Here is a 15,229-nt window from a genome sequence, read left to right as displayed (position 1 = left end):
ATCTGATTGTGATTCTCCCAGGGATGTCAATGGAATTATACAGAATTCCACTGATTTACTGTCGTGGAGAATGAATATATAAAAATAAAATTAAGAGAATAAAAATAAAATATAAATTTAAATAGAAATAGAAATAATAGAAATAGAAATATATTTGTATCTTTGGACCTGTAATGCTGTTCATTCCTCCAGGTTTGATCCTGCAGGGCTGCCCAGCCATTCCATGGTTTGGAAAGCACAGAGAACTTCATTTACATCATGAATTTCAGGGCTGCACAATTCCAGAACACAAACCCACCATCTTCCTCCACTCATTTAATCTGATTTTGATGATTTATAAAGCTCTGAATGCTGACTTGCTGGTTGGGCAGCCCAAGAATGAGCACACAATTTACATGTCTGGGCTTGGCAGTGGAACTCTGAGTCTCAGCAAGGCATGAAACCACCCAAATTCATAATTCCATGTAAAAAATTCCACTCTTCAGCCATCCTTATTTCTTCCTATCTCATGTGAAATTCTCTTACACAGGCGTCTGACACCCAAATTATTTCTCAGAGATCTTCCACAGCGTGAGGGCCTCACAGCATTTGAAAACAATGGGAAATCTGGAAAAACAATCCCAAATCAGAGTGCTAAACCAAGAGTGCTCTGGGGGAGATTATCCAGAGTTAGAGATCAGTGGTAAATGCAGAAGGACTTTCTCCATGCTCCCTCCAAGCATCATTCCCGACATTTCTGGGAACTATTTTCAGCATTTGATCTGTGCTGGCGTCAGTTGTTGCTACCCAGAGTAATCTCCTTTCACAGGAAAATCAAAAGGCTCCGTGAGATTATGTAAAAGCAGCCAGGAATAGCAGGGAATATAAATACCCGGGCTGGAGGGACAGGAGCAGCCCCACCGAGGATCTTTGGGCAGCACCAACCCCTGGGTGCCCCCAGCAGGAGCTCAGCCTTTGGGCAGGACCTGCAGCGTCCTGAGCGGATCCTGTGGGCGTTTTGGGGCTGGGATTTTGGGAGCTGGAGCAGCTTTTGATCCATCAGGACTGAGCTTAAGCACAAAGGCTGAAATGTCTCATTTTTAGTATTGGAGCAAAGCTGGGACCTGTCTAAAGCTGAGTCAGGTCCAAAGCTGGGACCTGTCTAAAACTGAGATGTAAACCTGAGTCAGGTCTAAAGCTGGGACCTGTCTAAAGCTGAGTCAGGTCTAAAGTTGAGTCAGGTCTAAAGCTGAGGCCTGAATAAATCTGAAGCCTGTTTACAGCTGATTCAGGTCTAAAGCTGAGTACTGTCTAAAGCTGGGACCTCTCTAAAGCTGAGGCCTGAATAAATCTGAATCAGGTCTAAAACTTAGGCTTGAATAAATCTGAGGCCTGTCTAAAGCTCAGTCAGGTCTAAAACTGAGACCTATCTAAAGCTGAGACCTGTCTAAAGCTGAATCAGGTCTAAAGCTGAGACCTCTCTAAAGCTGGGACCAGTCTAAATTCTTCATTGAGGGGAAAAGACTGTTAGATCCAGTTAGATCCAATGCACACATTAAAATAACATGGCCAGAGGAAAAATTATGGCAAGAATGTATGATAATAACCCTCTTTAGCAATGAAGGGTACAGGAGTCTGTTCCTGAAGTTTACAGAGCTTCCCTGGTAAATGTGTTAGCACTAAATTCTGGGTTGGATATTAATTTGATTCATTAGAAAACAATGCCAAAGCCCACTTTTGTTCTTGTCATGAAAATATGGACAATAATGTCTACATATCACTGCTGGGGCAAGCTGGCATCCAACGATATTTATGCTGTTTGAAAACCCCTCCCAGCACCTCAGAAACCCCGAGGAGTGAGGAAGTTACACCTGGTTTGCTCCAAGGAGGAGGAATGAGCAGCACTTCCACCAGCCCCAGTGAGCAGGGCACACCAGCATCTCCCCACCCAGCACACCCTGCCATGACCTGCAGGGAAATTGCTCCCAGGGCCATTTCCCCCCAAACCCTGTGCTGCAGGGCCTGGCAGCTCCTCTGAGCCCCACGAAAATCACATTTCTTGGCACCAGAGGCCACAGCCATTCTCCAGGTGCTGCCTGTCAGGAACCATCCCCTGGATGGGCCATGGCAGAGCAGGGAACAAAGCAGAGCAGGGGAAAAGCAGATTAAGGAAAATCCAGGGAAGTGCTTTTCTGAGCAGGACGTGCACGAGCACTTCCCTGAGTGACGGCTCAGGATCTCCTTAAATCCGACAGAGCTGCTGGAAGGACTCCTCTGGCTTTAGCTCCTGCCTGTAATCACCCCTCAGGCACCTCGCAGCTCATCTCCTGTCAGTTCAGGGCTCCTGGGACCCCCCGATCTCACCAGCCTTGGTCCCACTGTCCTGCCCTCACCTGAGAGCTCCCTGCCCATGCTGGGAGGCTCACACGGCCAAGGAACTTGGGGACAACGTGGTGATCCCATTGTTCACAGGGAGCTGCCACTGGAATTCCCCATGCCAGACCCATTCCAGGTCCCTTCCCAGGCCCTGCATCCTGCCCTGGCACATCCAGGCTGCATTTTCACCCCGAGCTGCCCTGAACAGCTCAGCTCTCTGAGCACGGCTCTGCACTAGAAATCAGTTCATACCCCTCTTGTTCAGCACAAGATCCTCCAGTGTTTACAGATTTGGCCATGAGTCACAACTGAAAATATTATCTTTTATCCCTCCTCCTCTCAAATCCCTCTCTGTCCATTAGATCCCAGCAGAAATTCCAGATAATGAATATAAAAAGTGCCAATGCCAAGCCAATACCTAAAACCCTGCAGTTTTATTCTGAAACTCTAACTCAGAGGAGAATGAAGTTTAAAGCAGATTTCAAGACACCATAATTAAGAAATCTGTGACAGCCTGAACATGAAAAGCCAAAGGCACACTCTGTTTTTAATTCATTCCACTCCTCACAAACAATGCAGATGCTCCAGAGCCGGGAATTGCGTTCTCTCCCTGGGAGCACGGGAACAATGGGATGTGAGGATGATGAACGCCAGCCTTCACAGCTGCTCCAGCCCTGTGGGAATCCAGAGCTTCCCTCTGGCTGCCCTGGCACGTCTGGGACCCTGGCAGGGCTCAGGAACCCCCTGGACAGAGCCCCAGAGACACTGGCTGTGATCTCTGTCCATGGAAAAGAGTTTTTAACCTTACAGGATGAATTACAAGCTCTGATTGCTTGATATCAGTAATAATTAAGTGTGGCACGGGTGCAAAAGTAAAATTTTAAGATTCTAGATGAGGGGTCCAAAGGGCACAAGATAGAAGAAATTAAGTGTGCCTTGTCCTTTTTCTCCTTCTTCATGCCCTCCATGTCTCACTGTAGCTCTATTAGTTTAAGTTAGAAACACACTGTTCAATGTAAATAGTAAATATTAACACATTATTGTAAATCCAGCCCAGGGAGTTTCTGGTATTGAATGTTTGTCACATCCCACTGAGGGCAGAGCCCCACACGCTGCCCTGCAGGACAGAGCTGGGCAGGGCAGCAGAACATGTGAGAGATCAACAGAATAAACAACCTGGAAACCAGCACAGATGAATTATGACTTCTTCTTTAGCAACGAGGCAGAAAGACAGAGACTTTCTGCAATCTCAGAATCATCAATACCTCAGATTCCGACACAGCCCTGTCTACCACTGCAAGCTCAAGGACTGCACTGCTCCCTGGAAAGTAATTAATCTTCTTCCTCCTGTCAGCCTCTCATCTAGCAAACGAGCAGGAAAAATCCCCGTGCCTCCCGTGTCTGCAGCAGGAAACTCCAGGGCTGTCTGCATGCACAGCGGCGCTGCTGAGCTGCCTCACGTCTTTTGGGAAATAAAGTACCTCCAAATTTAGGGTTTCTGAAGATTTTCTTTGTATGGCTGATACCTTGGGTTTTAAGGTTTTCTCTCCTGTTTTGGTGTGCAGTGTTTAGTTTTTTTTATTAAGTGTTACTGGGATCTTGTCACAGGTTGGTGAAAACAGAATCCTATTCTAGCTGGAGACTCAAGGACAATCTCTTCAAACTTCAGTCCCTGTTGTCTTGTCCTTTGGAAAGTTCTACAGTTCCTTTAAAAGTTTTTTATGTTTTCTGATGTTTACATATTTTTCTGGAGTTCTCACTCACTGTTCAGGTAAATAATGATTGTTTTGCATTCTTATTTGTGGGAGGAGAGAATTGATGGACTGTTGGTTTGACCAGTGTGGTTGGAGAGGTGGCAATTTTATCCTCCCATCCACTGTCACTTCTGGAATTCTATATATTGCAGAGTCGGAAATAAAAGTTATTTCCTTTTGCTCTTTTGATCTTAGTGTGAGTGTGTGAGTTATTTCATGTCGTTGTGCAACAAGGCCCAAAGCACAAACAAAAAAGGGCTTTTTTGTGAAAAAGTGAAAAGGAGGGCAGACAAGCAAGCAAGGAGAATGAAACTTCATCATTTGAAGCTATTAATTGGACAGTTAACTCCAATATGCAAATGGACTAAAACTTATAAAAATGTGAGATCTCGTGACCAAGATCTCTTTGCTTCCATCTTGGAGCCATTTGGGCACTGCCAGGGCGTGGCCTTTGAAGGCATTTCAATAAATCTCCACTTTATTCCTCTTAACTCCCTCTGGCCTCTGCTCCAGCTCCATCGTGGCTGCTCCAAGCAGTGTGAAAGGCTGTGGCACCACGGGCAGCACAGGTGACAGAGCTGTGTCCAGGGAAAAGTGGGGTTCCACCCCGTTTCTAAAGCTGGTTTGCCACATTAAAGGGTTAAAAGCTGCCACGGGCAGCACAGTTTCCCCAGGCCAGGCTGGATCGGGCTTGGAGCGCCCTGGGATAGTGGGAGGTACCCAGGGGTGGCACTGGATGGGATTAAAGATCCTTCCAACCCCAAGATTGTAAACAAACAAACTCAGGATAAATGCTGCAATTATAAATATTGCAAGGGTGTTAAAGGTGCTGCCGCTTTCCTGCTGCCAAAATGGGAATCACAGGGAGCAGACGGATCTTTGGGAATCACAGGGAGCAGCTGGGTCCTTGGGAATCACAGGGAGCAGCCGGATCCTTGGGAGTCACTGCCTAGCCCAGGGAGCAGCAAAGCTTTTTGGCTGATCTGGTTCCTTCTCTTCCCTTTCTCTGCATTCTGATCCCCAGCCAGGGCTGAAACCTTGCAGAATTAAAGCTCAGCTCCTGCAGCTTTCAGTTGCTCTCCCTTTCCTGTCCCAGATCATCCTGAGTAATTGCTGTGAGTGGACAAAAACAAGGAGCGTTTGCCAGGCAAACAATGAGGGAATCGCAGCAGTGCCAGGGAGAGAAATCTCAGTTTCTGCCCAAACAGAGCCCCCAGTGAGCCAAACCCCACCAGCACGGAGATGAGGATCTGCTCTGCACGTCTGGAGCTGGTTCACGGTGCTTTGGTGGTGCTCTCAGGGAACTGCAATAAACATATCTGCAACTCACATGTGTCTGCTTCATCCATTTATATCAGCAGGGCTTCCAAGTCTTTTATTAAGAAAGCACAGCTAATGACAGAAGGCAAATGCTAATTTTGTTTGGTGGCTCTTCCTCCATTCAAGTTCACTGATCAGGCAGACAAATTAAGAAAGATTGTGAGCTGATCCAGGAGCCATTTGTTTGACATCTCCCCCAATCAATGCCTGACACAACGAAGCATCTTTGTGCAACAGAATTTTATTTGTCATGTTGGGCCAGGAGCAGCAGTTAATAATTCACTGCACAGCTCCGTGAAGCTCCCTCGCTCTCTTTCACACAACCTTGCAGTTTCACAGGCTCTTGTTAGGAGCAGCTTAAAATAGTCTGTTATCAGAGCTGCGGTCGCTGTCGGAGCCCGGCAGAGGCACTGCTGTGATCCTTCTGACAAGGGAACAAAATAAACAAGCCAGGAACTTCGGGAAGGACATGGACACATGGAATTCATCCCCACGGGATGGCTACTCCAGAGCTCAGACCCAGAGAGATGGAGAAAAAGGGGCGAATCACCAACACTCAGCTGCTCTCCCAAGCTCGTCACTGGAACCATGGAATGCTTTGGGTTGGAAGGGACCTTAAATCCCACCCAATCCCACTGCCATGGGAAGGGACATTGCACCAGAACAGGTTTCTCCAAGCCTTGGAGTAATTTCTGGTTCAGGTTTGGATTTTCTGCTTCCCCAGGTGTCAGAATCTGAGGTATTGATGATTCTGAGATTGTAAAAGTCTCTGTCTGTCAGCCCCACTGCCAAAGCAGAAGCCATAATTGGTCTGTGCTGGTTTCCAGGTTGTTTATTCTGTTTATCTCTCACATGTTCTGCTGCCCTGCCCAGCTCTGTCCTGCAGGGCAGTGTGTGGGGCTCTGCCCTCAGTGGGATGTGACAAACATTAAATACCAGAAACTCCCTGGGCTGCATTTACAAGAACGTGCCAATATCTGTCACCTCCATTGGACAGTGTGTCCCCAGCCTGAACCAACAGAAAAATGCCAACACCACAGTGAGACATGGAGGGCGTGAAGAAGGAGAAAAAGGACAAGGCACACCCAATTTCCTCCAGCTTGTCCCCTTTGGACCCCTCATCTAGAATCCTAAAATTTTACTTTTGCACCCAGTGCCACACTTAATTATTACTGATATCAAACCCTCAGAGCTGGTAATTGATCCTGTGAGTTCGAAAACTCTTTTGCATGGACAGAGATCACAGCCAGTGTCTCTGGGGGCTCTGTCCAGGGGGGTTCCTGAGCCCTGCCAGGGTCCCAGGACAGCCAGAGGGAAGCTCTGGATTCCTTGGCTGCTGGCTCATCATCACCTGCTCGGGGTGCCTGAGGCCAGAACAGTCAGGCTCAGGTCACGGTGCCTGGAAATAACAGAGTGGAGAACATGAGTAAATATTCCAAGCAGCCAGGCTTGGTGATCTCTGGTCACCACAGAAACCGCAAAGGCAGCGAATAAAACTCTCAAGCAAGAGGAGAAGTTCAGGAGCGGCGCCTCCTCCGAGTGCAGCACACTGCGTTTCCTTCTGCGGGGTCAGGACATTCCCCATCCTCAATCTCCAACCTGCCACATCTGCTTTAGCTCAGCTCCCTGATTTCCAAGCTCACGGACCAGGGTGGCAGTTCCAAGTGTCACCCCGGACCTCACTGCGCCGCAAAAGCAGCAACTCACACCCCCCCCAGGTCTTCAGGACAAGAAATAATATTGTTTTCTGTGGAGTCAGAAAAAAGCCAGAGACGGAGCTGCTCCTGTCAGCCGTGAGCTGCTCACCCCAATCCTTCACTCAGCTCCGTGCAGGGGCTGACTCCTGCTGGGGACTCCCTGAGGAGTGAAGGTGAAGCTCAGAAAGGCTCCAACTGAAATGTAGATTTTACAGAATTTAGAGATTTTAGAGGATCTAAGATTTTAGTTAGAGATAAGCCTTACTAGAGTTAATTAAAATAAATGAGTAGGCCTTGATGAAGTTAAGAGTTAGTAGTTAACTAATAACTGATTGCTCATCAGCACTATGTTGAGTTAGCTGGGTTTATAATGAAGAATACACAAACTGACAAAGAGCTTTTAGGAACATCAGACAATTGTGGCCTCCTCTGTTCTGAAACCAACTGAAGACAAGGAATGGGAGTTCTACCAAGAGTTCATTTGTCATATTGGCATTGCAAAGGTAGAAAGGTCAGAACGAGGAAGACTTCATTGACTTCCTCATTTTGGGACCCTCCCCATGGAAGGGACACCGACCCATTTCAAGGAACAAACCACACGTGCTGAATGGCTTTTGAAATGAGGAATGGGATGTACCAAAATGATGAATATGCATTTGTATTTTGGGTATTCAACACTTGGATGGATAAAAGGGCTCTGTAATCACCTGGAAGCTGCGGTGTGGATTTGGGCAGGATCCTGCTCCAGCAGAAGCACAGCTGGCACTGCAGGAGGGCTGAGCCCCCCTGGGATGGGGCTGAGCCACCTCCCTGACCCACAGGGGACAGGGCTGCTCTCACTCTGGCAGCGGTTTGTTTTCTTTTTTTTTACTATTGCACTTGTATTTTTAATTTTCCTAGTAAAGAACTGTTATTCCTATTCCCATATCTTTGCCTGAGAGCCCCCTTAATTTCAAAATTATAATAATTCAGAGAGAGGGGGTTTGCATTTTCCTGCCTTCCTTAGCAGACACCTGTCTTGTCAAACCAAGACATAGTTTTGATGAATTCTTGAGCTGTTGATAACAAACTCAGAAGCAGGCTGGCTGATGCACACTATGGCCAAACCCTTGCAAATGCATTGCAACACTCTCCCCTCCCTGTCCTCTCCCTCTGGATGCTCCTGGTCATGTTCCAGAGGCACTGAGAGCTGTTCCCTCCCTGAGCATCCCCAGGGATTACCCGGAACGGGGGATTAGAGCAATGCAGGCAGCTGGGAACCCCATCCCCCTCCTGCCTCCCCTGCGTGGGACAGGGGAAATACAATGGCAGTACCCCACGGGCACATTATTTTTGGTGGAGTGTCCCTAATTTAAGCTTTAGCCCCTGGTTTTATCTCTTTTTGGAAAAACAAGGAATAACTGATTGAATCCTGGGGTGTGAGAAGTCAGAGCTGGCTTGGGAAAGAGCTCAGGGCTCCATCCAGGGTTAACAAGGGAAATATTGCAGGGAGAGAGGAGCCTAAAGTGGATTATCTGGAGGTTCCTTCTGGCTTTGAAAACAGACAAAGAGGAATCCGTGAGCCAGCTGATTATCCCGGTGTCCTCAGCCTGAACTCGGGGCCACCAAGGGGACAATCCCACACCACCAGTTTGGACAAGGGAAAAACAGAAATCAAACAAAGTGGAAAAGGTTTCTAATTATTTATTTGGGCCCCTGGAGATAAATTCTGCCCTTAGGGGATGCTGCATGTTCCTGCTTGCTGCCCATCCCGTGGCTGGCAGCAACGTCCCACAGGTTTAGAGCAGAAATCACCCATCAGATTCTGATCAGATCCCACTGAATTTTAGGCAATTTATGATTTAAAAATCCACCAAAACCCATTAATCCTTCATGCCCAACCAGCTGGTGTTTGGTTTTTAGGCAGCTGGAGGTTTGGTGTTGCTCTCTGTTGTTTCTGGATACAAAATTCTGGCAAAGGAGCGTGGATTTCACATCCCTGTAGCACCAAAGTAGCACCAAATCCCAGGAAAACACCCAGGAAAAGCCACCCCACTGCCCGGGCCCCATGGAAAACAGGGGACAGCACACAGTGTCACCTCTCCGGTGACACCAACACCGTGGCAAAACCTCCCTGACACTGATGCAAACTTTATAACAATTTCAGTGCCAAAAGAGGAAGGAAAGGGAGAATAATTCCACCAGACACAGACACAGCCATGCCTAAATTAAAATATAAAGCCCAAGCAGGCTTACAGAATATCCTGATTAGCCTTGAAAAACTGTTGTGCATTAAAGAGACCCTAGAATATATTTCATTTTTCTCAGTCCAGCAGAGGAACCCACTGGTGCTCTGCCATTTGTTCATTTACAGCAAATATTAACACGGGGTCCAATTTTCTGCCTGGCAAAATCATTTTAATTTTTACCAAGACGAATGTTTGGAAGGGCTAGGAATAATTAAATCATTTTCTGCTCCAAAAGAAGCCTCACGGTCTCGTCGCGGGGTTCCAGTGTTTTGTAAATCATCTAATGATTTTCTGCTCGTTTAAATATTGCCTCTCCATCCCAAACGGATTAGCCAAGGGGAAAAAATACAGGGTGGAGGCACTTGCAGGAGGGATAAAGTTCCTAAATCATCCAAAGATTTCCTGCTCCTGGGAATATCTCTCGGCTTGGGAAACTGGAATAATCAGCAGGGCCAATTTTGGAGCACCAAAGCCCTGAGCAACCAACCTGCCCCTGTCACAGGCGGGTGGAGAAAGGAGATTCATGCTTGGAACTCAAAATAAGCTGATTCCCAGCAAAAACTACCAAATGGCACCAGACATTCCTGCAGTACCGATTTAAAGTTTTCTTTTCCTTGCCATAATGAATCTGGAATTCACCTCTGCTCAATGATGGAAAATCAAGTTTTAAAAGCACGAGGCTCATCCACAGACAGAGTTTTTAAAGGACTGGAGGGGTTCTTTTAGGGGGGGAGGGAAGAATATGACAAGTTAACAATGGTTGCAAATTATATTAAAATCTTATTGAAAAGAAAGGAAGACTCGCTTGCTCCTACAGGCAGCGAAACTGCAACCTTCCAAAAGCATCATTATTCTGCTGTTAAAATGACAAAAAAATAACCCTCTGCCCCCAGAGATAATGCAATTTATTAGTATTTCAGTGCTGAATGCACTTGTCAAATATTTAATCATCCGATTCTGTACATTAGAAACTCTGCGGAGGGAGTCTGCCACTGGGGAATAGTAACAATCCACAGGAGTGGGAATAGTTTTGGAGGATACTTACGGAGGAGAACTGGAGATATCAGCGGGGAAGAAGGTTCTGCTGCTGCTGTGCTCTGAGGAAAACCTCAGGAGGGGGTGGGGAATGGGGGCTGGGACCAGCTAAAACCGGAGTCAGACAAAATTAATGGAATAAAAAGCATTTCTATCTATTGAAGGGCCTTCAGGTACATTCAGGGCAGACAGGGGCTGCACCCAGTGACTACACCCAAAAATGGACGGCAGGATCACAGGTTTTGTAAGTTTGGTCCATTTGCATATTGGGGCTCAATTTCCAATTCCAGCTTCAGCTCATGAAGTCACTGACCCCCAGTTTGCTGCCCCCAACTCACTTTTGTTCCCATCTCTGGGCCCTGAGGCAGTGAGGTGTCCTTGGCTCCCAGCCTGGAGAGGAATTGTTGTGTCTGCCCCAAATGGGACAGCAGCAGCTGACACTGAGTGTGGAGTTCAGAGTTCTGCACCAAAGAACTGCAGGATTACAAATAGATGGAAAATATAAAAGCTCAAATCCAGAGGCTTCAGTCCAGGCCTTGGTTTGCTCGATGCACACCTGAGAGAAGATTTGCACCCTGGGATTTCGGTGTGTCTTACACACTCAGAGCAGAGATTCCTTGTAAAGGGGTGTGGGAGCAACAGGCTTGGGGAATTCTGGTCCTGAAAATCTGCTGGGTGTGGAGACTCCAGGAAATCTGAGATCCCTGTTAATGTGGGGGGAACGGCTAGAAGCTCCAGAGCCTGGTGGAGCTCTTGAGACTGGTGGAGCTCCAGAGGTTGGTAGAGCTCCTGCTGCTGATGGAGCTCCTGAGGGTGATGGAGCTCCAGAGGCTGGTGGAGCACCAGAGGCTGGTGGAGCTCCAGAGGCCAGTTCAGCCCCAGAGGTTTGTAGAGCTCCAGAACCAGCCCTGGAGAGGATGAGGTGCTGAAGGCTGAAGACAGGACAGGACAGAACATGAGTCTTACTCCTGGATTTTCCTCTGGTTCCCTGAGCACCGAGGCCTGAGCTAACTGAGGGAACAGCATTGAGTTTAACTTGGAATTTAACACAGCTGGCACAACTTCCTTAACTCTGCACCATCTTCTGGCTCCTTCCTGCCCAATTCCCTCAACACTTTCTTTTCACTGCTCCTCCCCAGCTGCCTCCCCTCCCAGTCTGCCCATGGCCACTTTGCCTCTCGATGTAAATCATGAGTACACAGAAAATCTCTGTGATAAAACACCTGCTCACTTCAGAACAGCCTCCAGTCCTGACAAGCGACCTTTCCATCAAACTCCATCCACTGGTGCCAAGAAGAATTTCAAACCTGTCTTGCGTGAGGAACTTGGGTGCTTTAACCTGCAGAGATTTATGGCTCCAGAGAATATTTAACTTATGAATAAGCTGATTGTTGTTGGCCTCACTTGGTAACAGAGCACTTTGAGTCAGCAGTGTGGCTGAGTGAAGCCTTCCTGCAGGTGAAATGTGTTTCCATCCATCATTCCCAGGATCCCAGCTCAGCACTTCCAGCAGAACCCCTGCCCTGCTCCTTCAGCTCCATTTCTCACCCTCCCCCTTGCCATCAGGATCTGTGGGGACAACTTGGACACGGCACAGAGCTGATTCCTTGACCCAGGGCAGATATTCCCAACACAAATGTGAGCCAGGAGGCAAAAACCAGACCAGGGAATGCATGGAAGTACATCCCAGCCAGAGCTGCCCCCAGAAAATGGAATTTCCCTCCCAGGAAAACCTTGCTGTTTCAAATTTAATTTGCTTCTAACAGGAGACCAAGACAACACCTGCTACTTTCAGCAGAAGAGCTCTGGAGTTGTTTCAACCCTGTAGACAAATGATTTTTAATGTTTCCAGGAACACAGAAACTGAGAACACCAGCACAGATTCCAGTTTTATGTACTTAACAGCCTAATAGCCACAAATGCCATGTAAATCTAGGCAATTTATACTGATTGATCTGCAGCCTGAACTACAAACTACAGACAGAACTTTTCTCCTAAAGGATGTGGAATTCCAGCAGGCATCCACACTAGCTGGTTAATTATAAATTATGGTTTTGCCCCTGAAAAAAGGCAAAGTGCTCCTGAGACATGGGCTGGGGTCTGGAATTCTTATAACTAATCTCTTATGGTGCTCAAAGCAGATCTATTAAAGCCTCCTAATAAATACCTACTTTATTCTTTACCTATTTTATTCTTTACCTACTTTAACTCCATCTGGTCTCTGTTCTAAGTCAGCCTTCACAAGGCATTGGTCCAAACCATTTTTGTTGGAATTCCGGCAGCCCCTCAACCCACAGGACTGTGGTGCAACATTCCACCATTCCATAGTCCTAGTATCACCATTCCGTGGTCCTGGTGTCACCATTCCATGGTCCCTAATAACACGATTCCATGGTCCTTGGTATCACCATTCCATAGTCTCTGGTGTCACCATTCCACCATTCCATAGTCCTAGTATCACCATTCCATGGTTCCTGGTGACATCATTCCATGGTCCCGGTGTCACCATTCCATGGTCCCTGGTGTCACCATTCCATGGTCCTGGTGTCACCATTCCATGGTCCCTAATAACATGATTCCATGGTCCTTGGTATCACCATTCCATAGTCTCTGGTGTCACCATTCCATGGTTCCTGGTGTCACCATTCCATGGTCCCGGTGTCACCATTCCATGGTCCCTGGTGTCACCAGGAACCATGGTCCTGGTGTCACCATTCCATGGTCCCTAATAACATGATTCCATGGTCCTTGGTATCACCATTCCATAGTCTCTGGTGTCACCATTCCATGGTCCCTGGTGTCACCATTCCATGGTCCTGGTGTCACATTCCTTGTCCCTGGTCTCACAGCAGCAGCAGCAGTGAAATTTCAGCCTGAGGGAGCCCAACACCCCCAGCAGTGCCAGCCTTGCCCCCAGCAGCTCCCGGTGCTTCCACGGTGTGAAACTCCCCTGAATCAGATCCGTGAGACTCCCCTGAATCAGATCCGTGTGATCCGTGTGATCCGCAGCCGCGCAGCGGGGCCGACTCACACGCTGCTAAAAGCCACATGAGCCCCCCAGATCCCCTTCCTGGATCATTGACTCATCCTGCCCACTCCCAAAACTCAGCTCCTCTCTCAAAATAATCCAATTTTATCCCTCAAAGTTAAATTCATTGGGTGGATCTCTGCTGGAAGGTGTCCCTGCCCATGGCATGGTGGGGAACAAGATGAGATTTAAGGTTTGTCCCAGCCCAAACTCTTCTGGGATTCTGGAATTAGAAATTCTAGAGTCCCTCACTGAAAACGGAGCTCCTTCGTTCCCAATTCATCACACCTGGATTGTCACATGCAATTTATTCCCTTAAAAATTGAAGATTAAAGAGCCACAAGTGTAGAATAAAAAGGGACAGAAGAGGAAAAAGGAAAAGAAAGGGTTGTTGTCTCCATATGGAAAGTGTGCCAGGCAGTGAAACGGCAATATTAATATTAAAATTAATATTAACTGAACCTGAGTCACTTTGCTGTGATGAGTGCAGAGTTACTGAGCAGGGTGTGGGGGAGGCAGCAAAGGGAATGAAAAGTGACAATAAAGGCACCAATAAATCTGAGCTATCGGAGGGGAGAAGTCACAGGTTTCTTGTCCATATTTGCTTTACCAAATGATGGTTTGCTCTCTGTCACTGACATTTACTGTGCTAAAAGGCCGTTAAAGCTCACCTGGCAAATTCCAAAAGCCATTCCCAGCCCGATCCCCGTGTGCCCCCTGAGCTGGGGGCACAGGCCTGGAGCACAGGAGCAAGGGCACGTGGGGATAATTAACCTCCCCCTCGTTTGCCTCACCCAGCACAGCCCATCCTCCCTCAAACAGAACTTCTGTCAAAGGGTTCTGAAGGAAATGTTCCTGAACAAACCCATGGCTCAGACATCGCGTTCCTTCAGCTGCACTTGGAATCACAGAACCCTGGAATGCTTCGGGTGGGAAGGACCTTAAATTCCATCCTGTGCCAGGGCAGGGACACCTCCCACTGTCCCAGGTGCTCCATCCTGGCCTTGGGCACTGCCAGGGATCCAGGGGCAGCCACAGCTGCTCTGGGAATTCCATCCTAGCCCCTCCCCACCCTCCCAGGGAGGAATTCCTTCCCAAAATCCCATCTAATCCTGCCCTCCTGCCTAAATCCATTTCCCCTTGTCTTGTCTCTTCATTCCTCCAAGCCCAGCCTGGCCTTGGGCACTTCTAGGGATGGGGCAGCCACGGTTCCACTGGGCAACCTCTGCCAACCTTTGAAACCTCTCAGGTCCTCTGTGGAAGTCACGAATAGTTGACTTTATCTAGATATTCAAGCCAAGCTCAGTGTGTTAAAAAAGAAACAAAATTCTCCAGTAGGTCAAGGATTACAGGAGGTGCAATTAACACAAGTGCCCCAAAATCTCACGGGATCATCAGGGCTGGAAAACAACATCGAGTGCAATCACAGAAACTCTGCTGAGGCAGCAGAGATTCAGACATAGAACTGCTCTTCCAGGAGAGTTTTCCTGACTATGGTGCCTTTTCCAGGTTTAGCTAGAAACAGAAGCCAGACAAAGTTAAAAGAATAAAAGCAGATATATTTATTGAAGGGCTTCAGGTACATTTAGGGCAGACAAAACCTCCCCAAGCAGCTACACCCAAAATGGACAACGGACATGAGTTTTTCAGACAGATTTAAGTTTGACCAAAAGGTGCAGACATCAGCTAACACTTTATAAAGTTTGTATATATGTGTGTGTTTATATACATATATACACATGTATATATATATATATATACACATATATATACATATACACATACACTCATGCATATATATATATATATATA

At 47.4% G+C, this 15,229-nt stretch overlaps 1 protein-coding gene across 3 annotated transcripts in view; it reads right to left on the bottom strand.

The window, feature by feature from the left end:
* LRRTM4 (leucine rich repeat transmembrane neuronal 4) overlaps window positions 1-15,229 on the bottom strand; it is a 172,042-nt gene that overhangs the window by 66,349 nt on the left and 90,464 nt on the right. The gene's annotated exons all lie outside the window — the stretch shown is intronic.

Source organism: Lonchura striata, chromosome 22 (genome assembly GCF_050655825.1).
Source record: "Lonchura striata isolate lonStrDom1 chromosome 22, ASM5065582v1, whole genome shotgun sequence".
NCBI classification, from domain to species: Eukaryota; Metazoa; Chordata; class Aves; order Passeriformes; family Estrildidae; genus Lonchura; species Lonchura striata.
This window is presented reverse-complemented; position numbering and strand designations above follow the sequence as displayed.